At 44.2% G+C, this 24,571-nt stretch overlaps 1 protein-coding gene across 7 annotated transcripts in view; it reads right to left on the reverse strand.

Annotated features, from left to right (window-relative positions):
• The window catches only part of GNG12 (G protein subunit gamma 12), a 121,735-nt gene that overhangs the window by 92,582 nt on the left and 4,582 nt on the right, over positions 1-24,571 (reverse strand). The window contains exon 1 of one of the 7 annotated variants that reach the window (XM_024565426.4): positions 14,696-14,812. The exons of 5 other annotated variants lie outside the window; for them this stretch is intronic. The gene's annotated coding sequence lies outside the window, so the exon portion shown is untranslated. Of the gene's footprint in view, positions 1-14,695; positions 14,813-24,571 lie in introns of those variants that run through there. One more of the 7 variants, XM_045199506.3, reaches the window with a different exon arrangement.

Consider the following 24,571-nt stretch of genomic DNA (forward strand, 5'->3'; position numbering starts at 1 on the left):
CCAGTTCAATTGTAAGCGGGCCTCAGGCAATCAGTGCCTCCACTGACACTACAGGATTATGACAATGGCCTCAAAACCAGCTTCTCTGACTCAAATGCTCTCTCCTCAGATCCGTCCTATTCACCAAGCCAGTCTATTCTTCCCCAAGTCTATTTCCAGTCTTCTATTTAAAAATCTATATAAAAAATAACAACAATCTACAGGAGGTCCCCTTTACCTCTGCTTCAGTTCGTGTTCCACAATGAGAGCTCTCTGCTTTCAATGTCCTACACAACATGAAGCCGCTTGAGCTAACCAGTCTCTTCCTCACTCTGCTTTGGCCACCTCCCCTCTCATCCTCTTCCTTCCCTCACACACGCCTCTCAGCCAAGTTGCAGTCACAGACTGGAATGCCCTCTGTCCACTCACGTCCTGTCAGGTCCTGGTAACACCATCTCCTCCACCCCCATCCCCATCCCCCCAACTTCCTGTATGTTGAGCTCTTCTGTGGAAAAAAGGACACACTCCCTCAGGTAACCTCAAATATTAGAGGCTTATTGTAAGGATACACAAGATAATAAGGGCCATAGGAACAGGCCTCACTGAGATCATAAAACGTAGTGCAAGAACCGAGAGGAGCCAAGGCAGCTTTAGGGACTGGATTCTCCGGTTTCCCGTCAGCAGCGAGAGTGTGGGATCCCCTGCACTGATGATGACTCAGTTTTCTTCTCTGTTTTATTCCTCCCGCCTTACACCTTGGGTCTTCCCCTCTGTGTCTGCTTCCTCATAGTTTCTGCTGACTCAGGGCTTGCCTCATGGGCTCTTTGTCATTGTCTTCTAGCCACAGAGTAGAAAGTCACTTGCCAACTTTCCCAGTCCTAGGTATCTTTCATTCACAAATTCTCATAAAGAATCCAATCCGGGCACATGACGTCTTTACACTGGGCTGAGGCTCTCACAGCAGAGCAGGTTGCCTGTCAGACTGTAGCTGCATTAGGGTCAGGGGTTCTTCATGACCAGATCAACTGAGGCTATGGGAGAGGGCAGGGGCACAAGAAGTCACACTTAGGAACGTGGCCACCCATTCAGGCTGCTTCCCTCAACAGGCACTGCACCTTTTAGAAGTGATTTAGGCATGGCAGACACATATATTAGTCTCTCCAGTGAACTGTTGTTCTTCCCAGCCCGAATGGACTTACAGTGAATGGCATCCCCAGGCCCGGCCATGGATGACAGAGCACTGTGTACTATTCTATGCTCGGTTCATGGCTATTTGTCCTAACTTTGCACCTAACTAGGTCATGCCAGACAACCCAGGACCACAATGATGCTCACAGATAAATTTCATTAGAGGAGGAACTTAAGATTTCACTGACGTACACCAGTGACTAGACCTTTTTACACATCGTTCTAATGTAGCAGTTCTCAAACTTTTTGGTTCTGGGGCCCCTTTACAGTCTTCGAAATTGAGGTTCACAAAAGGCTTTTATTTGGCTTAATCTATTGATATATATACAATGTTAGAAATCAAAACAGAAATTTAAAAAATATTTACACTCTGTCCAGATGGCTCACATGGTTGGAGTGTCATCCCATACACCAAAAGGTTATGGGTTCCAGTCCCGGTCACAGTACATACTTAAGGTGTGGGTTCGATCCCCGGTTCAGGTGTATACAGGAGGTAACTAGTCAATGTTTCTCTCTCACATTGAATAGTAACTCTTTCTTTCTCTCCCTCTTCCTCACTTCCTCTTTCTCTAAAAGACAATTTGAAAAATCTGCTAATGCATTACAAAATATAACATGATAAATCCATTAGATTTAGCAAAAGCATTTTATGAAAAACATTTTAAGTTTTCCAAAACAAAATTTAGTGAGAACTGTTTTACATTTTTGTAAATCTCTTTAATATCAAGTCTCTGAAAATCTCTTTAATAGAAGACAGCTGGATTCTCGTTCTGCTTCTAAGGCCCATCTGTTGTGACATGTTGTTTGGGTTGCAGTATATGGAGAAAGTCTGGCCTCACGTGGATATAGAAGGAACACCTTTCCAGATAACTACGAACATTCTTCTGTGATAATAGACCAAAACTTAAGGGATAGTTTTTTAAAGGTTTGCTGGAACCCTTTCAATGAAGTTTTCAGACTCTGCTCTGGCATTAAAATGGATTACTGTATCTTGCATTTGAATAGACCTTTTAACCACGCAGGTTTGTAACACCACACATTGGTCATTGAGAAATACTGGTTCACTGAATTATGCAGGTTTTCCAAATGGTGATGCAGTTCATCACGCAATACCCAAAAAAGCACACTCGATCACCACTGGTCGCATCAGGAAAGCCGTTAAGTATTAGAACATTCTCAAGCTTATGGTGGCAGACACAAGTTTTTCAAAATTCTGATTTTTGCTTGAAAGCTAGAATTTTACCACTGGCAACAAATATTGGCAGGTATTTTTCTTCAAGGGATAGCCTGGTTTTGTTCTTTTTTGAGTAAACATCCACCAAATATCCAAGTCTAAATACTCATAGTTTGTCTGTGAGACATTCTTTCAAGGAAAAATGGTGTAGGTGAAAAAGCGGCTAGTTTAGCTTGCAACTCAAATAAATTGCATAAGTGTTTTTCCTTGAGACAATCATCACACTAAATTATTAACAGTAGAGCTTAATAATCCCTCTTCTTTTTAATACAGAACATTAAAAAGATGTGATCAAGGGTTGAGACTTAACAAAGTTAATAATTTTTACCGCTTCAAGGACATTCTTAAGTAAAAATGGCACTTCATTTGGTTTCTCTACTGTGAGTGTGTGTTGGTGAGGAGTGTGGGCATGGGCACAGCCCGGCCCTGATCAGGAACCAGAAACAGTCAAATAGTACCTTAATATTATAGAAATAAATTTGACCTTGTGGACTCCCTGAAAGGATTTGAGACCCTCAGAATTTATGGACCACACCATAAAAAACACTGTTCTAAAAAGTGTTTTAAAAATATCCTTGAATCCCTCAATGAACGAATAAAACTTCATAATAAGCAGGGAGGTTCTAGATAAGACACATCCAGCTGGGCCATCAAGACCACATAGGATGTTTAAGGTAGAGAAGGCTGGGAGGAGCACAAGCAAAGGGAAAGAGGTAGAAATGCAGGGGGAACTTGCCTGGAGCATAAGCATAAGGAAATACAACTTCAGGTAACCAGCCCCTAATACATAGCAAAGCACAACCACGCCCACCATCTCTGCCAGTTCCCTACAACAGCCCAATGATATAGGGATTATCACCATCCCTCTTGTACAGAGAAGGAAACTGGGGTCAGTCTGGAAGCTCTTTGAAGGCAGAAACCCTGTCTGTTTTCTTCACTAACGAATGTTCAAAGCCCTAACATAGTGACTAGCACATTAAAGGCACACAATAAATACTCAGTGAATAAATAAACAAATAAGGGTCAGAGAAATTAATCATCTGCTCAAGGTTGCACAACTAGGAAGTGGTGGCGCCAGGGCTGAACCCAGGTCTCCTGGCACCAAATCCCATGTTGTTCCCACATCAGGGTATGCCCTGATGTTTTCAAAGTTACAGAAACCAGGGCCCTGCTGTGCTTGGATGTCAGTACAAGTGGTTTACAAACTGGGGAATTTGTAGAAAGGGAGTTACATGATCACATTCATGCTGCAGAGGATCAAACCCAGCAGGATCTGGGAAGGCTTGGGGTGGACAGGAATGAGAGGAGCAGAGACCAATCTGGATTCTTTCAGTGGTCCAGGTGAAAAGCATGACTTGGGTGGTTGGTGGGGTGTCAGCCATGCCTTACAGATTTCCCCCCATTCTGACATTTAACTGTGTGAATGTGGACAAGTTACGTACGCTTCCTCTTTGATCCTTAATTTCTTCATCTGCAGAATGTTTAAATGAAAAAAAAAATGCACACAAAGCAACAGCACAGTTCTTGGCTCAATAAATATTAGCTACAAAAAAAGGAAGGAAAGGTGAGAGGGAGGGAAGAAAGGGGGAGGAAAAGAAGGAGTAGAGAAGGAGAAGGGGGAGAAAAAAGGGGAAGGAGAGGGAAATATTTGTTGAATGCCTGAATGAACCGTGGCAGTTCCAGAGAGCTAATCTATAAACTGTTCTTCTGGTTTCTTAACTAGAAAATAAGAAGAAGGAAAAAACCCCATCAGATCATTCTAAGGTTTCAAGCCTGGGTGACCAGAAGAATGAGCTAATATACAGGTGCCCAAAGGGCATCCAAACAGAGGTGCCCAGAAGGCTAGCACAGTGGATGCTAAAGAGACAGACTTCCAACAAAGATCTGGAGGTCCTTTGCGGAGAGGGAATTGACAGTCACGGAAGGGCACAAAGTTAAGGGTCAATTAATGCCAATGGGACATATGGCATTGTAAGGGAGAGCAAATGGAAAAAAGAGGAAAACGGGATCAGAGACACTAAAAGGAAGCACCTGTTTCAAAGCATTTACGGGCTCTAGCGCCTTTGTCTGCAAGGTCCATTCAGGCTCTGACCGCTCAGTCTCCAGCCAGCCACTCCGCTGCTCTGCCAAACCTGACATTTGATGCTTTCGCAGCACCAGACGTCTATATACTCTGTTCTCACTGCCTGCAAGGCACTCACTGCTGCCCAGAAGCAGCGTTTCTCGAAAAGAGGCACTTGGTGCACTTATTATTTTTAAGGTCATATATTAAGATTATGGCGAAATAAAACCAAACAATCATTAGGGAGAGTAGTGTTCAAAATGGGACATTTGAAGCTCTGGTTCCCTCACTGCCCCCAAGTCATCCTGTCTGCTACCTCCCCCTGTCCTGCCTGCTGTGTCCTCCTCGCCCTACCACACTCACCTGTCCCTCGCTCATTTCCCAAGCTCCCACTGGCTTCCTTCTGCCCACTACTCATTGGTCTGTGTTCTGCTATTGGAGAGCAAGGTGTGTCTCTCTCCTGAGATCTGACCTTGTCCTGGACGTCTCAGATGCTCAGTCCCAGTGTGGCTGAGTGGACCAGGAAAGCTGACAGAGAAAGAGCCATAAGAGGAGCAGCAGGCAGAGGATGGGACACCACTGGCCGGCAGTGTGAGGAGAGACCAAGGACGCCAGGTAGAGAAGAAGCTAGTGGATTTCACGAAGAGAAGACTGCTAGAGATCTAATGCATGCATTCTCATTAGAAGGGGCATTGCCCTCCCCAGTGGGTGAAAATTGGTTTTGGGAGAAGGGGAGTAAAAAATTCTTAGATATTATAATAGTTTATGGCCCTATAATGTTCAAACTTACCTAATAAAAATCATATTCCTTAATATTTCATTTATCTCATTAGGGAGAAATTTAAGTTGATTGAAATTCAAACTAATTAATTAATTAACTTAAACTTATTTTATCTTTTCTTCTTATGGGGTGATAATAAAAAAAAATATGTTGAGAAGCCCTGATCTAGAAGAAGGTGATTCCGTAAAAGGGTGAAGTAAGGGCCTCCTTGTAGGGACTGAATGCGGAAGGAGAGAGTGGAGCAAATAGACGTAATAATGACATTTTCTCCTTCCCTTCCTGGGTAAGCTTCCTGAGCCATAACTACATCAAGCACTTACTTTATGTCAGGCCCTGCATTCAGTGCTTTTCATGTATTATTTTACTTTTATTTTCACAACAACCTCATGAAGTCATGTTCCCTTTTTACAGATGCTTAGAGAACATTGGTATCCAAGAACCCACCAGAGGTCAGTGGTAAATGATGCAAGTTCAGTACTTAGTCCTGGTCAGACACATTGTAGGAATGTAATTGTTGCTACTATGAGGAGAGCTGGCACGCCTGAGCACAACCGTTGGAAGACGGGAATAAGTTTCTGCTAGGCAGTGAGTGTACCAAAAAATATATATATTATTTGAATAAGACAGTAGAAAAGTGAAAATGCAACTGGGAGGAGACAACTGATGGAGAAGGAATCCAGGCAACAGGACATGATAGATTCCAGGAGGAAGGGCTGGCCTTGGCAAGCAGCAGAGCAGGGGGACAGACAGGAAGGAAGCTGAGAGAGCAGTTCAGGGCTGCGTGGGCAGGTGATAGGGACAGGGCAGCAGCTGAAGGCTGATTGCATGAATTCCTGATGGACTCACCCAATGGGAGAGCGTTATTTTCTCTAGCAACCTTCCTGAATGAGAATCAGTTAATGAATACGATGTCTCCCTCCTTCCCTAAAGCCCAGACTTAGAAAAGGCAACCGGACACCATGCCTTAGTGAAGTAACTCCCAACCTTCCCTAGTATGAAGACAAGTTCTTGCCATCAAAAACAAAAAAACCTTTCCAGGCACTCAGTAATAGTAGCTGTCACTTTAGTATCCATCGTTGTGTGAGAAGGTGCTTCATACACATTAACTTCGTCCAGCTGAGACATTCAACATGACTTCATAGTGTCTTTATCACAAAATCCCATCTGAACAGAGGACAGCCAAGAGGTGAGACATTCGGTCTGAGTCCACGCTTGCTTTACATCTGGATTTGCAAACCCCTCGCAATAAAACCATCCCCATCCCCATCTTGGACCATGGGTTGGGGACAAATGGTGTACAAAAAAGGCAGGTGACATCCTAGATTAAGGGGGTCTGGCATTATGACCCTGATCTCGGTTTAAATTGCAGTTCTCTGATGACCAGCAATTGAATGATAACTGAGTTACTGAAATTCAGTACGCCTCAGTTTTCTCCTTGGTAAGATGTGAATAGTAATACGAGGTTTTTAGCTTTAAATGAGACTGAGTTTATCAAACACCGTATCCAGCACAGAATAGGTCATTAATAATATTGGGAGCTGGCTAGAAATACAAATTCTGAAGTCTCCACTCAGACACACTGACTCCCGGGGGTGGGCCTAGCAATCTTGGTACTAACCAGCCCTCTGAGGGAGCCTGGCGCTCACTAAAATTTGAGAAGCACTACTCTAGAGTAGGTGTTTTCACCTTTTTCATCTTGTAGGTAGAGGAATCCTTCCTTCAAAAGGGATCTTACTCAGAAGGCTGATTTGTGAAGCATGTGAATTTGAAATAGCTCTGCCGGTACTGGGTAGAGACAGCTACACCAACATGTAGGCCCTGGGTCCTGCCTCATTCCCTGAAGCCATCCCAAGGGACCTCGAGGGCAGGAAGCAGTGGTCTTTGGCATCGTTACAGACGCTACAGTTTTTGGTGGCACCATGCAAAGAATTAAAAGACTCAACACAACATTAAACCACACAATCCTAATCACAGGGCAAACCCTGCTATAGTAAAATAATGATTCCCTGGGTCCTAAAGGCATCTACAACTGAGCCAGTTTGCACTGTGTAACTGACTCCACTATCATATATGCTTGGGGGCAAACTTCTGACAACCTAGCTATTTTCTTTGGCCCCAGACTGATGTTACACCACCTGCAGCCCAGAGCAAGCTGTAACCTACTCACATGAGGTCAGAAGATCCATTTAATCTGTGGTAGCAAAAATACATTTTACGACTTGATCCAAACTTGGTGGCACACTTCTGAAGAAACCACGCACCAGTGAGCTGTGGGTGCACCAGTGGAGAACTGCTACCTGGAAATAAGTTTGAGAACCACTAAGGCAGAGGCTATAACCAAGGAGACCATCCTGAGGGTCTTTTATTTGTTCGCTGAGGAACAGACGGTACCATGTATTCCACACGGGACTTTCACAGGCTGATGTGAGAAAAAAAGCAAAAGAAAGAAAAGCCAATAGGAGAGTAACAGTTCTTGGGGGAGGGGGAGAAATCTATTTTGGTTTCTCAGGTGAAACAGCAGAGCATGAGTGATAGGGGAGGAATGCCTAGTTAAGCAAGATTATGATGAAAAACTAGCTTCCGCTGATCAAATCAGCTACCTGTCATCAGTACCATGACTTCCAGCTCACGTTTCACATGGGCTGTGTTATGACTGTCTCTACTCTGACAATGCGGATAACCTTGACGCAGTAAGTTCGCCAACTGCCACATCTAAGAGAAAAGAACTCATGACTTGTATCAAAACCAAAAATATTTTGAGACACCAAAGACAATTTTTTTTTAAGTTGCCACAAGGATTTCTTCTCACTGATTTTCTCGTTTGAGTCTCTCTCAATATCACCAGGGCGGAGAAGGGGGTGCAAGAAGGGGAGTTAGAACAGGGGGAAGGAAGGTGGGATAGAACAGATGTCAGGTGACAAATGAGGAGACGGAGGCACTGTCAGGCTAAGTGCCCTGTTAAAGATCACACTGCTGATCAGTGGATGGTCAGGTCCGTACTTGGAGAGAGATTTGGTCCAACACCCTCATTTTACAGCGGAGCCACCTTTCATCCAGAAAATGGGAGTGACTGGCCTAGGGTGATTCCCCTGGTTTGGCACAGGCCAGCTGTACCTGAGCAACTGGAAAAGAGAGCCTCTCACCTGGTGAAAATGAGGTAGGAGGTAAGGACAGGCCTTTTCTCCTTCCCAATGCCTCTAAAGTAGGGCTGTCTAAAATGATAACCGCTAGCCACATGTACCTATATAAATTTTAATTTCAATTAAAAATAAAGAAAGCAAAAAATACTTCGCAGTTAATTAGTCACATTTCAAGTGCTCGAGAGCCACATGTGGCTGGCGGCTACCGTACAGACCAGACTGACATTTCCATCACTGCAGAGTTTCATGGCGCAGAGCTGCGTGACGGCACAGATGCCATGACAAGGATGTAGGCAGGTGGACAGGCAGCTGGACCTGGAACCAGGAGTCTCGGGGACGCCAGCAATTAGTTCTATGAACCTCACTCCCTCATCTGCAAAAAGCAGAAGGTGGGCTCCGTGTTCACAACAGCCTCTCTCAACTGTAACATTCCCTAGTTCTGTACCTGAAGCTCCAGCTGGCAGGTTCCTGACGGCACCTATGCTTCTTTCCCAGGGTTCCCACGCTGACCCTTTAACAAATTAGATCTCTAGTGTTTCCTGGAGAAATGCAGTCACTGAATAAGAACTGAGCAGCATCTTTCTAATTACTTCAAGAGTTGATGCAAGAAATAGCCAGAAGAACCACCTCTCCAAATATTCCCCAGGAGCAACTTCTAAAGACTAAGGAACCTATCCCTACTAATGTCCTTCAAGTAAGGACCTATATGACCCATTTGTTGGGGTTTAGGGCCAGAAAGATAGTGCATTTCTCCAGAAAGCTGGTATGTTTCCTTTCAGCACGGAATGAACCTCCATCGTTCCCTCTGATTTGAGAGAGGAGGGGAGGGGTATTGGACACGCAGAGGATCAGATGGGGAAGCATCAGTCAACGGTGAGCACAGGGCCCCATCTCCATAGCACCTGAAACGCCGATCTATCTTGTCCTGATGGCTTCTGCGGGCGTAGCTCTGCCCCACTGGAAACGTATTTTCAGCAGAGGCCACATCTCACATTTAGTTTCATACTTAGTACAGCCAGAATGATAATATGTTTAAAAATTTAATAGTTCAATGACCCTCCCACTACACCACACTGCGGAATGATAAAACTTGGAGTACGGTGAGAATAAAATACATGAACCTCAAATCAATGAGCTGAACAGAATTACTTCTGGCAGAATTCGCAAAAGGCTGGCTTAGGGGGACATTGGCATGCTCCTCCCCACTGTTTCCCCTGTTAGCCTCTCCAATTAAATGAATTCAATTCCCAGTGAGTGTCTTAGTTTACTGTCAGGCACAGTTCTATGTGTATTAACTTATGTCTCACAGTAACTCCAGGAAAAAGGCACATGATCATGTCCATTTTCCAGGACATGAAACTGAGACATCGAAAGGTTAAGTCACTTGCTCCAGGTCACAGAGTAGCAAGTGGCAGACCTGGGACTGGTCTCCCTCAGTCAGGCTCCTGCTGTCTGCCGTTACAGAGCATTGTCTCACCTTGTAAAGTATACATTTTAAAACCTCTTTAGAAAACATTACAAAACATGCAAGCAAAATAAAAAAAATTATATTTGCTAAGCAAACACCCCTTCCCACTGCCAGCCCTGAGCCGTTCCTGTTTAGAAATTCTAGAGAATGCCAACCCTTCAGTTCTGTCACTTTTCCAACATTTACCCTAAACTTCCTCAACACTGTTTTCTGGTGAAATAATCAAAGTGTCTGCATTCGGAGCAACAAACAACTAAAAGCATAAAAACACTGAGCAAAACTATTCCTACCTGTGACAACTCCATACTTAACAAGGGCAAGTCACAGATAATAAAAAAGACAACTGAGCTGGGAACTGATAATTCCAGTGTTTGCAGCTGTTATGAGTCAGTTTAACAACAAATTTGCATGAGTGATTGCTGGGCTCTTCAACATGGTACCTGCCAGGAAGCAGTTCCACTTCGCTACTCACATAAATGCTGACTCTGTAAAGCCTCAGGTTTTACTGTGCTTTTTATGTTTCATATGCTTCTGAGGACAATAAAAGAAAAGTCTCTTAAAAGGACTAGAACATTAAATTAACAGTTCCTGAGTTTAAGTGTGTGTGTGTTCTCTTTTTTAGAACCAGAAGACTGTGTTGTCTAGTCAAGACGGTACAGGTTTGCACTCTGACTTCAGGGCTGTGCAGCCTTGGGCAAGTTACTGAACCTCTCTGAGATGCAGTTTCTTCTTCAGTAAAATGAACTAATTATAATTTATGGGGTTGTAGTGCCTGGTCAAGAACAGGCACGCAGAAAAATTACTTCCCTCTTGCCCTCATCATCAAAGTTGTAAAAAGTGAAGTTAGTATGAAAAACAAGCTGCACTTTTGAGATTTCAGTTTTCATTTTTATTCAGTTATGACCCTAAGAGTTCCCGAGGGACTCTCACTTTCCGATGCTTCTGGAAAGTGTTACCATACAGAAGGCTTCTAGCTCTCAAGAGAAAATCTACGTGAAGCGGACATTCAATCCAAACACAACCTTGAAAAGAAAAAAGTATTTGTATCCAGCAAAACAAATCCACGAATCATTTCCATAAACGTGAATTTCACAGGACACCTTCCCTCACAATGTTTCCTTTACTAAGTGTCTGATAAAAATAAAATATGCTATTGGACATAAAACAAAATGAGCGCTGACCACTAAAGCCACTTCTAGTCAAAATTCAAGAGCCTGCCTACATGTAGCCCTCACAAACAGTAATTTGCTCTTAGGCTCCCTCGGATGAACCTGTGACACTTACGTTGCAGAATCCCAAGATTCCGTTTCCTGAAGAAAACTGAGCAGGAGATGGTATGACTTGCCTCGGAGAAAGAGTTCTTGGCTAAGGCTCCTTGGGCAGACACACAGCGCACCCCCAGAGTTGTGCTGTATGGTATGGGAGACTGTCAAAATGGGCACAAACGGTGACAGTTCCTTCAAGGACACTCCTCTTTTGTTTTCACCTCACCGGATATACCCTATAAGTATATCCAAATAAGTAGATATACTAGTAAGTAGAAGAGCTGGGTTAGACAGTGCGTAAAGGTAGATAGAGCTCAGGTGTTTTGAGGAAGGGGCTGTGTGGGCCGACACTGACAGCACTTGTGCTGGAAGGCGCTTCCCCGGCCCCATAATTACAGCCCACATTCCTAAGACTCATCTGCGGCCAAATCACAACGTCCCCCCAGGTCAAAGATGTTCACTGCCTCTGAGACTTGGAATTAAGTCAAACAGCAAGAAGGCCACTCTCCTGGCGCTCCCCACCCTTGACTGGGAGCGTGATGCACCTGGGAGCTTTCTGAGAGATGCTGCCCTCCGGGCCCCATGCCAGAGGGACTGACTTCACAGGTCTGGGGTGTAGCCAAGGCTTGGTGGTTTTCAAAGTCACTCCCTGGCTGATTCTAATGTGCAGATGAGTTTCCAAACTACTACCTTGGTCCCTTCTGTTATCAAGGCTGCCTGAGCCACTAAAATTCCCTTTGTTCTTTTTCTTTTTTTTCTAATAAAAAATTTTTAAAAAGATAACTAATGTACAAAGTCCTAAATTTTAAACTTTTCTCAGTGGGAAAGGTTGAGGACAAAGTCGTTGATGTGAATTCACCCCTTTGTCCTGCCTCCCTAATAAGTGATTAGAACACAGACTATTTCCTGGGAATAAAGGGTACCTACCCCTTTCACAGAGGGTGGGGAGGGACATGCACCAAGACATTTATGGAGGGGGAAAGAAGTCTAAGGAACAGCTTCACTGCCCTTTGGGTAGCTTTGCAAGTTTTCCCAAGTCTCCAACCTTTACTCACCTCCTCCTCACTGAGCCCTATATTCTTCACTACGAATTACCCACTCTTACACAAGGTCCTCCCTCCCGCCTCCATTCTCCTGAAGCTTCCTGTTTCCAGCCCAAGCCACCGCTGCCCCCCACCTCCACCCCAGGTTTCCCGGTGGGCCCTCACAACCGAGGGTGTGAACTCTAAATACCAGTAAGGCAGCAGAGAGCAGCTGGGTGGGGAGAGGGTGTGTCACAAGGCTCCGCCAGGCCTGGTCCCTGCCCACTCAGCCTTTCTGGTATAGGCGGGGACTGGGTGATGAGAGGTTCTGAGCCTGGCCAGAATCCAAATAGCCCCCCTGCTCACAGGGTAAATTGGACAAGGCTGCACAAAACAGGAAAACAAGAAGTGTGTGGTTCTGATTTCATCTCTGCCATTTGCTAGCTCCATGCCCTTGGATCAGTAACAGAAACTGTGCAGAAAGAGCCTCAGTTTCTCCGTCTGTATGAAAATGAATGTTTGACCAGTGTTTTAGTCCACTGAGCTGCTATTACAAAAACACCAATGACTGGGTGACTTAAACAAAAATATTTATTTCTCACAGTCATGGAGGCTGAAAGTCCAAGATCAAGGCACTGGCAGACTCAGTGAGAGCCTGCTTCTGCATTCATGGACGGCCGTCTTCTCACTGTGTCCTCACACGGTGCGAGGAGCAAGACCGCTCTCTGGGGTCCCTTCTATAACGACCCCAACCCTACTGGAGCTTGGGTGGAGCTAACCCTGGTGAAAGCTCCATTCTCATGACCTAATCACTCCCCAAAGTCTTCCCCTCCTGACACCCTTGTCCTGGAGGTTAGGGTTCCACCACATAAATCTGGGGGGGACACATTCACTCCGTAACAACGAGACTCCTCACAACTCCTGCTGAAAAGAAGCACTCAAAGTTGGATTATTTTAATACAATATAAATTCTCTAAACATTTATTGAGTTTTCTCTACACTGGATACTGCCTGTCACGGGCAACATACAGATGAAAGAATGTCACTGACATTCAAGGGGCACATCCCATTCTTGAGGGGACACAGAACTATGGCAGGCAAAACCATACAATTCAGTGTACTCATTGGTCGAACGGCATACCACTGGAAACCCAGACCAGGGAGATTTTAAGTATGCCCAACGATGACGGTAAAAAAGAGATCAAAATGGTGCCAGCAACTGTAGCATCACCTAACGCTGACGGAGCTGCAGGCGTCAGGCCCTGTTCTACACCCACTGTGTATGCAACGATTTCAGGTGAGCGCCAAAGTGGCCTTGTGAGGTAGACAGGTACTGTTGTCCCCATTATACAGGCAAGGATTCTAAAATTTAGAGAGTACTATGGTCTGAAAATTCACGCTGAAATCCTAAACCCAAACGTGATGGTATTAGGAGGTGGGCCTTCGGGATGTGATTGGGTCTTAAGAGTGGATGAATGGGATTAGTGCCCTCATACAAGACACCCCACAGAGCTCGCCACTCTCCCCCACACAAGAACCCGGGGAGAAGACAGTTGTTTATGAACCAGAAAGTGAGCTCTCATCAGATGCTGGACCTGTGGTGTCATGATGTTGGACTTCCCAGCCAGGAAGAGAAGTAGAGAAATAAATTTCTGTTATTGATAAGCCTCTTTGTCTATGGTATTGTTATAGCAACCTGAACGGAATTAAGACAGAGTAGTAGTCACTCACTCAGAGTCACATGGCTAGTGAGTGGCAGAGCTGGGCCCTGGCCTTGGGCTGGATCTCAACATCAGGATTTTCATATTTTGATGACACTGCATCTACTTTACCTGTGAAACCATTTTGACCTCCCCATGCTTTTGCCGCAGCTGAGGCAAAGCCAGGCACACCCTCTTTGTACTTCCACACTTCGCTACTCACATTGCTGTTTAACACTTCTATTCTAGTGTCTGTGTGTTTGTGTCCATCACCCCCATTAGCCTGGTGGCCCTTAAGGGCAGGAACGGAATGCAGCCAGTGCCTAGTACACAGTTGATATTTAATACACGTTTTCTTAATGAATGAAAGAGAGAATAAAATTATGCCAGGTTTCAAAAGACAGGTAGGAATTCACTGGGTTGTTTGAGTGAAACTTTTCCAAAAGTAGAGGAAGTACTTTAGTCAGCCTATCTCCCCAGAGTCTGGCACTTATTATAATAACTGTGTAATAAACTCTAGGCAGAGGAAACAGGCAAAATTCAGAGAGATTCAAGCGCAGTGAATACGGGTACGCAGTGAGTATGGGTAACTTGGCCAGTGTGAATCAATAGAAAGGGTGTGTGGGAACGCAGAAGTGCTTCTCAAACTATCCATGGTGAAAGATTAGTTTTTTAGTTTTATTTCCAATTCATCAGGGACCAATACTTTTATAAAATGCAATAAAAGCAAACTGTTAGAAAAATGAAACATAAAATGCAAGCCCAGTTTTTTTAATAGATTCAGGAGATGCAAAAAATGACTCTTAAATTGCCATGAAAACCTCTAAATATGTACTCTCCATGTGGGCACACTCACCTAGCAGCAGGTCATTAACAGTTCTGTCTGCAGACCACGCACGTTTTGAGTGGCCGCAGGCGGGGGGAGGGATGACATGGAGAGTAGTAAGAAAGATGAGCTCCCGCTGTGCTGTCAAGGATAAAAACATTTATTGAGGGCTTTCTGTGTGCCAGGCACTGTCTGAAGAGCTCCACACACATTAACTCTCTCCAATTGCACAACCAATCTGTCAGTTAGGTGTTATCATCACTCCCATTTTACAGATGGGGAAACTGAGATATAGTAACTAAATAATTCTTCCAAGATTCCAGAGCTTATAAGAAGCGTAGGGAGGCCTTGGACCTGGTCAGTGTGAAACCCATTAGTGCGATGCCTTTGGGGAGCTGCGAGACAGGAAGTGACATATGTTCGGGTCTGTGTTTTAGAAAAATCACCCTGGTGCTGGCGTGGAGGGCAGAGGTCAGCTAGGAAGCCATGGCCACAGTCCAGGTGAGAGGCAGGGAGGGTACAGAGCAGGCATGGTGGGGAGTGAGAGGTGTCTGAGCTGGAGGGAGGTGAAGAGCAGGGAGGAGTTCCAGGTACTCAGGGGTTCAGAGCCTGGCTTCCTGGGTGGAGGGAAATATTTTGCAATGACTTTTTCAGAGAAGACAAGAAGAAAAGTACGTTTTGATGGGAAGAAAACGAGATGGTTTCCAACAATTCTCCCTGAATTTGAAGAGCCTAAGATAGACGATCTGCAGTTGTGTCTTGAGAAAACTCTAGAAACTGATCTTAGAGTAGTTTATCAAATTCTGGTAATTACTACTTTTAACCAATTCTGCTAAACCACTCTCCTCCTTTTTTCCTTTCCCCTTTGTCCAGGTAATACTTAAAATGGCTTAAAAAGAAGACAGTCCCTACTTTCTTCCCTTTCAAATCACATGCAATGTCTGAAGGGGTTCTGGTCACCCATCCAAATTCTCATTGAGGAGAGAAAGGGGAGTGTTTCCACACCACCAAGCAATTCTTGACACCAGCCAGGTGTCCTAAAATTGAACTCAACTCTGACATCACCTACCTGAAGATATCACCAGATTCCGCAGGTTAAGGGCTCATTCCTACGACACTGACTCCCCCAAGTGCAGACACCAGTCACAAACCCAGGTTATCGCCGGCACTTCTCACACACCAGCTACACATCAGAGGTTCGCATGACCCCCCTCCTTGTGTTTGATTAATTTGCTAGAGTGGCTCACAGAACTCGGAAAACCCATTTACTCACTAGACTGCTGATTTATCCCAAAGGATATTAAAGGACACAGATGAACATCCAGATGGAAAATGCACAGGGCAAGGTATGGGGAAAGGGCACTGAGCTTCCAGGCCTCTCTAGGCCACCACGCTCCCCTCATCTTCACCTGTTCACCAACCCAGAAGCTCTCTGGACCTTGTCCTTTTGGGTTTTTATGGAGGTTTCATTACACAGGCCTGATGAATTAAATCATTAGCCATCGGGGACTGCTTCAAACTCCAGCCCCTCTTCCCTTCCACGAAGTCGGAGGAGTAGGACTGAAAGTTCCAATCTTCCAATCACACGGCTGCTTTTCCTGGCAAACGGCCCCTATCCTTCACTGTGATCCAAAAGTCACCTCACTAACAGAAAAAAGATACCTTTATCTCCTCACTTAAGGAATTCCAAGGTTTTTAGGAGCTCTGTGCCAGGAAAGGGAGGAAGATCAAGTGTGTGTGTGTGTGTGTGTGTGTATGTGTATATGTATAATATACATATACCTTTTAAAAATCAAAATATCACAATATTGTTCATAGCTATGCCCCCATAGAGTAGATAACTGATAAGTACTTTTTGAGGGGAAAAAAAGATCATTTTGTGCTTATTAAAAAAAAAAGATGATGAGACAGGTCCTTATTATTCAATGAGCTAAACAGTAACCAGCAAAGAACTGTCTGCAACAGAGACACCTCACAGGGCAATGTCTATTCCCTGTGTTCCTTCTCCTTCTGGGAGGCCACCCCTCCAGGCCGCACACCTGGTGGACACCTCTTCCTCTTGCACTTTTCACACAGTACCACCAGGGACTGAGGGACAGGTCACATGGCACCATGAAGACCACTCACTGAAGAATCAGACGGACCTGGATTGAAAGCAAGATGCCACCACCACTTACTACCGTGCTGTGAAACAGTACCCAGCCTCTCTGAACCTGCTGCCTCACCTGTCAATGCAGCCAGCATGACCTACCACAGAGGGCTGCAGCGAGGTAAGAGAAAGCGTCCGTAAAGCTCCTAGCACATGGTGTGTAGTTGTCATTCAAGGAGTTGCTATTATCATCACTGTTATCAAATCAACTGCTGGTACACTATTTTCTCTCAGTGTTTGCCAAATGCATTTACCTGTGAGAATAACTTCAACTAAAATTAAAAATGATCGGTATTCTGTGAGCATTATGATAAATATTAATTACAATAATAATAGTTAACACCTGACCACTCACTATTAACATGCTGGATGCTTTATATACATTAGTAGCTCCTTTATTCCCAAACCAAAGATAAAGGTAGTATTTTGTCAATTCGAAGAAGCATATTCTGTTTACATTTTAACACCTCTGATATTGGACAATTCTTTGTGATACGCAGAATGGCTCCCCCAAAGATGTTTATGTTCTAATCCCTGGAACCTGTGAATATGTTCTGTTACATGGCAAAGGGACTTTGCAGGTATAATTAAGGTTACAGATCTTAATATAGGGGGAGTAGCCTGGATTTTCCAGGTGGGCCCAATTGAATCAAATGAGCCTTTTACAGAGAATTTCCTCTGGCTACAGGCAGAGAAATGAAGCAGAATGGGCCCTCAAAGAGATTCCAGGCAGGAGAAGGACTTGCTGTGCTATTGCTGGCTCTGAGATGTACAGGCCAAGTGCAAGGACCAGAGAGAGGTTTCTAAGAGCTGAGGGTAGCCTCCAGCTGACAGCCAGCAAGTAGGCAGACTTCAGCCCCACGATGCAAGGAACTGGTTTCTACCAACAACCTAAATAACGCTGCAAAATAATTCTTGCCAAAGTTCCCCAGTGAGATTTCAGATGTGTCAAACCCAGAGCAGAGAAACCAGCCAAGCCCGTGACAAGTTCTCTTTTGACCTAGAGAACTGTGAGATAATACACGTGTGTTGTTTTAAGCTGCTAAATTTGTGGTAATCCATTACGGCAGCCATGGAAAACTAATATGCTCTTAGGGTTGATGTGGGTTATGGTTGAATGAGCAATTTTTTTTCTTTGCAGCACACAGGATAATGGCAGGTCTCATTATTGATGGCTCTGAGATTTGTAGAAATACGGTGTTATTATCTCAATTTTGAAAATGGGCGAGTCATCTGAGAGGTCAGATGACTTGTCTAGGTGATTCAGGCTGCAAGCCTGGGCTCTAAACCACCATGCACACAGTCAGAGAGCATGGAAGAGCTGGGAAATCCTGCTAACGGGCCAAAGAATGGCTAACGTGACTGCCCCCCACCAACTCCACCCAGGCATGGGATCCCTAACATGTTCACTACAAAGACCTAGCCAGGAGCCCAATTCAGCACTTAAACAGAACGTCATGGAAGGTACCTGCAGTCGCATTCGATTATCCACCATCAGTGGAGCACCTCAAAGTGCTAGGCAGCGTTCTAGAGTAATACTGGGGACAGAACTGGCCATGAGCCTGTCCTTAGGGAGCCAATACTATAGTGGGGGAGATCGACACTACAGTAACAGAGAAAGAGAAGCACTGGAAGAAGAAGAAGAAAGCATCTAGAGAGCTGAAAGCAATCTTCACAAAGATAACAATCCACATTTTCAGGAGCTGACAAGGCAGCAGGGCCTGGAAGATCAGATCCTCCTTTCTGGAGCTGCCATGAGATGCTACTAAATGTAGGAACTCTGAGGAGAGTTTTTGTTATCTTTGTTCCGAGGTCTTCTTGGGGTTTTGTGTTTGTTTCTGTTTAATGGAGTTGTAGGCTAACTTTATATAGGACTGCCTTGTATGAAATTCTACATGCATACCAAAAAATCCACAGTCTATGTCCTAGCCCATAATCTCTCTCTATGGACTTCATTTTTAAAAAGAGGGAAATTATATTATACTAGCATCTCAAGTGCTGACTGGAAGAGCACCTCAAAAAGAAAGACGACTCTGTGTTCCTCCAACCCCGCACCCACTGTCAAATCCTGAACTCTGGCCGGTCTCCTTACATTGTGCTTTTACTTTCTCTTCTCTTTCACCTTGGAAATAGTGTAAACGGCTCTGATGGTGAGATCAAATGGAGAACAGGAGCCCAATTCAGCAGATTAAAAAAAAATGCAGCATGTACAATCTTTCAAGAGATGCATGTAAGTGGAAAACTCTAGATTTCTTAAAAGGTTTTTCAGAAAATGTCATTGGAATTTATATATTCTCAACTTCTCTCTCTTGTTTTTGTCTGAGAGGGAGAAATTCTAGACTAGAGGATCATCCTTGTACTGGTTTTGGAGAAGCCCCAGTTTAATAATGCCATTAGCAGAAAACTATTTATAAATCAGACATTAGCATTTGGCATAAACCCCTACTTTCCACTTCTCTCGATTTTGCACTGACAATTTGGCAGCTAACTTTACCCTTAGGCCCAAAAGAGCCATCACATTCTTAAGTCTGTATTTAAGAGACTTTGACAACAGTGTAGGCAGGAAGCCTGCTTCAGGAGGAAAGGTCAATAAATGCCCACAGGAGGATCAATATGGCATGCACAGCACACAGGAAAAGATATCCTGGGTTGGCCAAAAAGTCCATATGGTTGTTTCCGTAAAATAAAAGACAGATTTTTCATTTTCACCAATAACTGTATTGATTTGGATAGTCTGAGCATGTCAGCTATCTCCTGCTATTGGTTTCTAGTGGGTAGAGGTCAGGGGGGCTGCTAAACATCTTCCAATGAATATGACAGCCCCACAGCAAAGAATTATTTGGCCAAAATGTCAATAGTACCAAGAAACTTAGCAAACCACTTTTGACATGTTCGATCAGTCACAGCACCTTCTCCACACACTGCATACATTTTTTTGTGTTTTTACCTTTCTTGAAATAATAAAGCATAGTATGCCAAAAATGTTGAGTATCTTCTTCCATCTTCAATATTAAAATGGCTGCACAAAAATTCACCAATTTTGGTAAGTTTTTTTTTTTTAAGTGCACACTGATAGGACAGCTGTCACATCACAGTACAATCTAATAAAATTGTTTCGGATGAAGTTAAAGACAACTAAGCATTAGTAGAGCCATCGTACAGAAAAAAACTAAACAAACTTTTTGGCCAACCCAATATAAATGGTCCCCAACTTCCACCTCATTCATCATTTGATAAATTTAAATGACTTGAAGTTTCCAGTTCTTCCTAACCAGATTAGGAAAAATAAAATTGAGATGACACACTTCTTGCTGATGATGCTGGTGGTGCTACAGGGAGACAGGCCATCCAGTACATTGCCTGGAAGAGGGCAAAATGAGTCAACCCTTCCAGAGGGGGATTGTGGGCCCTGTGATTCAGCAGCCCCACTTCTGGGAATCCACCCTTTAGGTACACCTCCACAAGAGCAAGATGACTTATTACATCTTTAGTTGATGCCGCACAGTTTATAATAGCACAAGACTGGAAATACTCCAAAGGTCCAGTGATAGGAGTTGGCTAAAAAAACTATGATACGTCCACACAATGGAAAACTATTAATACTGAAAGAGAGACACAGAGAAACAGAGAGACAGAGTTCTTTATGTGCTGAGATCTCCAGCACATACTGCTAATTTAAGCGAGGCACAGAAGAGTATATATAATATATGACCTTTTGTGAAAGAACGAAGAATAAAAATACATATTCTTATTTGATGGTATTTACAAGTTGCTACCTGTGGGGAGTGTGGGAAAGGCTTGGATGGGATGGGAGCAAGATTTCTCAGTGTGTACCTTTTACTAGGGTTGTAAGGTTTGTTAGTACCATATACATATGTTGCCTATTTTAAAAAAATGAAGAGGTTGTATAAGCCATTTTCCAAAGGAGTGTGAAGGACAAGACCATCTTGGAAGACACAAGGCTAAGTTTAGCGCAGGGGTCCGGGAAACTGGGTTGAGGTGGGTTAGTTCTCAAGTTGATATCAGTAAATCAGAGAAACCTTAGTCCAGGGTTCAGGATATGAGCACAGTGAACGTGGAGAGGTGAACTCTGCCCTGTTTTATGTTAGCCGCTGGGCATGGGTGTCCCTTAGCCCCCTGATATTTATCACGGTCAGAAGGAAGTCAAGAGAACTGTAAGTGAATGGGAGGCATGAGGGTTACCTCCCAGGCTGTGCACCAGGAATATTTATTTATTTTCTGGATTTGGAAAGTAATGGCTGAAGCATGCTGCTCGTCATATATTTATGTTAAGAAAAGAAAAGGCAAAGCATGTGCTGGAATATTCTGCTTAATTCGACAGAGAAATATTCCTGAAAAGTGGAGACTCCTGGGATTTTGTAAATTTTAATCATGCTGTAAATGCAACAGGTAAATTTGCTATCTGAAAAATTCTGTCCGGAATCCTTGTTAGGAATTGTTATCTCCTGTTATTTCTGTTTTGGGAATCTGAGATTGCCTGAGGAACACTGCATTTAACCAGATTAAATGTGAAAAACATTCACCCTTCAGTGCCTGTGGGCATTTCCCATAAGGTGCAGCCTCTCCAAGAGACAGCAGAAGACCAAGGTCCTAAATTCAATCCCAGGCCTTTATCCTCAGAACCACAGCCTTAGCAGTTTGATCCACTAAGCGTGGCTGATCCTACCTGCTGTGCAGATTGCATCCCAGGAGAGGAGCCAGGAAAGGGAAGTTAATTCTGAGAGTAGGCTTTCTAAAGGATCAACTTAAGAGAAAATGTACAAGAAGCTACCAGCTGGCACTGGGGGGGGGGGGGGGGGGGGCAGGCGCATGGGGCGGAGTGGGACACACACAACTTCCCTTTCTTAGTTTTTGGTAGCTTTAGCAATAAGGCTCCCCATCTCTTACCCCCTAAACTAGAAAAATCTTTTTACACAAGAAGTAGTGCTCATAGGTAAGTTCCAAAGGCTTCTGAGGCCATTGTCCTTTGCATCCTGTCCCCAGGGGAGGGCCCACAGTTGGTCAATAAATAACAAGAAGCCCTGTGAACCTTCCCAGGAGTCAGCACTGTGGCCCCTCTGTCAGGTGGACTACAAAAGGGGCTCGAGACCCTGGTACATAGCAGGCAATGCCAAGCATGTTGTTGGTAGTCGACTAACAGTAAGCAATGTCACCAACACCCCAGGTATTAGTCTTTACCTGCACCTTAGGAAATGATGAACTGACGAGGAAGAAGCCTGTCACAGGAAACATGCACTAGTGAACGTGCATTTCCCATCCAAGACAATCAATTTTATATTTTTGATTAAAAAAGAACAGTGGCTCATGTACTTGGCTGGCACACACTGCAGAGAACGTGGCTTTACTCCTCGATTCTGCTAGCATTTATGAAGCACCCACAATGTGCCACGCTCTGCTGGCCGATGGCATTTAGAGGGTGACTGTGGCTGCAGGGGCTGTGAGAGGCAGAACTACTGCTGGCCACATCACGCCTTTGTGTGAGTGAGAAAGAGGCAACCCCTCCTAGTCCACACCACCTTGCAGGCTTGATGGCGTCAGAAAGAACTGCCCCTTCCTTCCGGCAGAGGCAGTGTGAGCCCAGGACACGTGGTTTTTTGAGCAGATCTGAGCTCGCACTTATCTCCTTGGCCAGCACTCTTGCTCAGTGAACAACCTGTACAAGAGTTCAAGGCAGTCCTGTCAAGAAGTCACAATGCAAACCTTCTGCTTCTTGGCCAGACATCCGGCCTCCCCTGATAACCAGTCTAAGCGGCCAATCATGACCTTCTTCACCCATGTGAAGCCCCATGGTCTCCTGTACCAGCCACGGTCTAATAACGCAAGAGGTTTTGGCAGTCTAGGTACAGGACGGACACCACGTCTGCTAGTTTCAACACTTTTCCAATTTGCCCAAGATTTTGATTCCTCACTCCATCTTTATGTTTATTTAGCTCATGTTGAGAGCTAAACCATGTTGTTCCCCTGTAATAATTTCTCCCTGAAAAATAGACATAATTTGAGATTACCACAAGCTTCAGGTCTGAATCAAAGGGTCCCAGTAGGGGCTGAGGGATTAATGTCCAGTGCTCAGGGACATCTTGGCTGGTAACCTGCAGCTAAATAAAAGCCTGATTATTCTATATCAGTAAAGTTCAGATTCCACCCTCGAAGGGTTCACGTTGGTTCACACTACGCCATCTGGAATAAAGGCAACTCTCTATGCACGGAATACAAGAGCAGAGAGGACAACTGATCCAGATCCCGCTCAGTCAGCATTTGCGATGAGGCCAGCCCAAGTTAAACTGAAAGTTACTCTTCTCTCCTGAATCAACAAAGGGGATTCTATGTCAATTATGTGACATTGACTACAAAGTGAATGGTAGTCTATTCTGTAAGAAAGCACATGGGATGTAAGGGCTTCTGTCCCTCTGGTTCCAAAGTCACCTGCTTATAATCAATGAATGTGAAAAACTGCAAAAGATTCTTCGCAATTGATTCACTAAGGCAGACTTAAAAGAGATTCTTCTTTTAGCTATTAATTCTCCATCAGAGTTGAAAGTATCAAAAGTCTTAAGAGACTGCAATACCTTGGTTTTTATTATACAGTAATCCTCTGAAATGCAGATCCATTAAAAGAAGACAAAAACCCTCCTTGTCACAGGATGGCAACCAGACACTCACAGCTAAGCACTTGTACAATACCCAATAAAGCCTGACATGATAAACCAAACATTTAAGTGACACTAGAAATGATTTTCAAGAGACTCGGCAATAAGTGGAGTAATTCAGCTAGAGGTAACCTTTAGTCAAATCACCTCCCCTTTCTGCCCTGGATCCAAGCCACCTGCTCACTATTCTCCTTTCATTCCCAAGAAAGGACAAGTGTGGAGGACAGGACCTGTTGGGATGAGCTGGTTCTAGAATAGAACTTAGAAGGCCAGTTCCTTCACCTGTATTCTCAAGCCCACTTTGGGAGTCCAGGGATTCGAGAGGCTGACTTGACAGACCACTTCAGGCCTGCTGGGTCTCTGAGGCAATTTTGGAAGTTTCAACTTCTATGGCTGAAGAAGCATGAGACCAATGAAAGGCAATGATAATTCTCAGTGGGTCATCTCATCCCTAAAAAGGGCTGGACACACCTCCACTTCAGCTCTTAGCAGAGTGCTTAGTGAATGGGACCTGCAATCAGAACAACTATGGGTGGACTTCTGCTCTGGCCACTGGGTGAGCCTCAGCTTCCTCATCTGGGCTGCTGAGAAGACTGAGCAAGACCACGTATGTAAAAGGCTTAGACCTAGGCCCAGGATGTAGAACAGCTCGATAAATGGAGTCACACAATTCTGCTATAAGTATTTTTATCTGTTGAACTTTCCTGTTAAATTAAGTGCACTTATGTCTTCCTCGTGACTGTCTTCGTGGGCATCTGACATGCTGAAGGTTCCGTGAGCGTGCAGCTCATTGATGCAAGGCCCGGGCCTGGGAAGTGACCATTTCCCTAAGTCCAGGTTGGTAGACTTGGTCTGTAGGCAGATGCTAATTACAAACATACAGAGATAAACCTGCAAACTTCTAAAAAAAGCCTCTCTTTTACTGCTAAACAATTCTCACTACCAAGGTTTTGACATTTAATTGCTATGTGAGCTGGTGTTTTTTCTAAAACAACAATAAAGTTCTGGTATTTGTAGCTAATAAACCAGAATTGTTACTGAGTAACTTTTACACAAATGGGTTATTTTTTATTATATATACATGCTCAC

This window comes from Desmodus rotundus, chromosome 3 (assembly GCF_022682495.2).
Source record: "Desmodus rotundus isolate HL8 chromosome 3, HLdesRot8A.1, whole genome shotgun sequence".
NCBI lineage: Eukaryota > Metazoa > Chordata > Mammalia > Chiroptera > Phyllostomidae > Desmodus > Desmodus rotundus.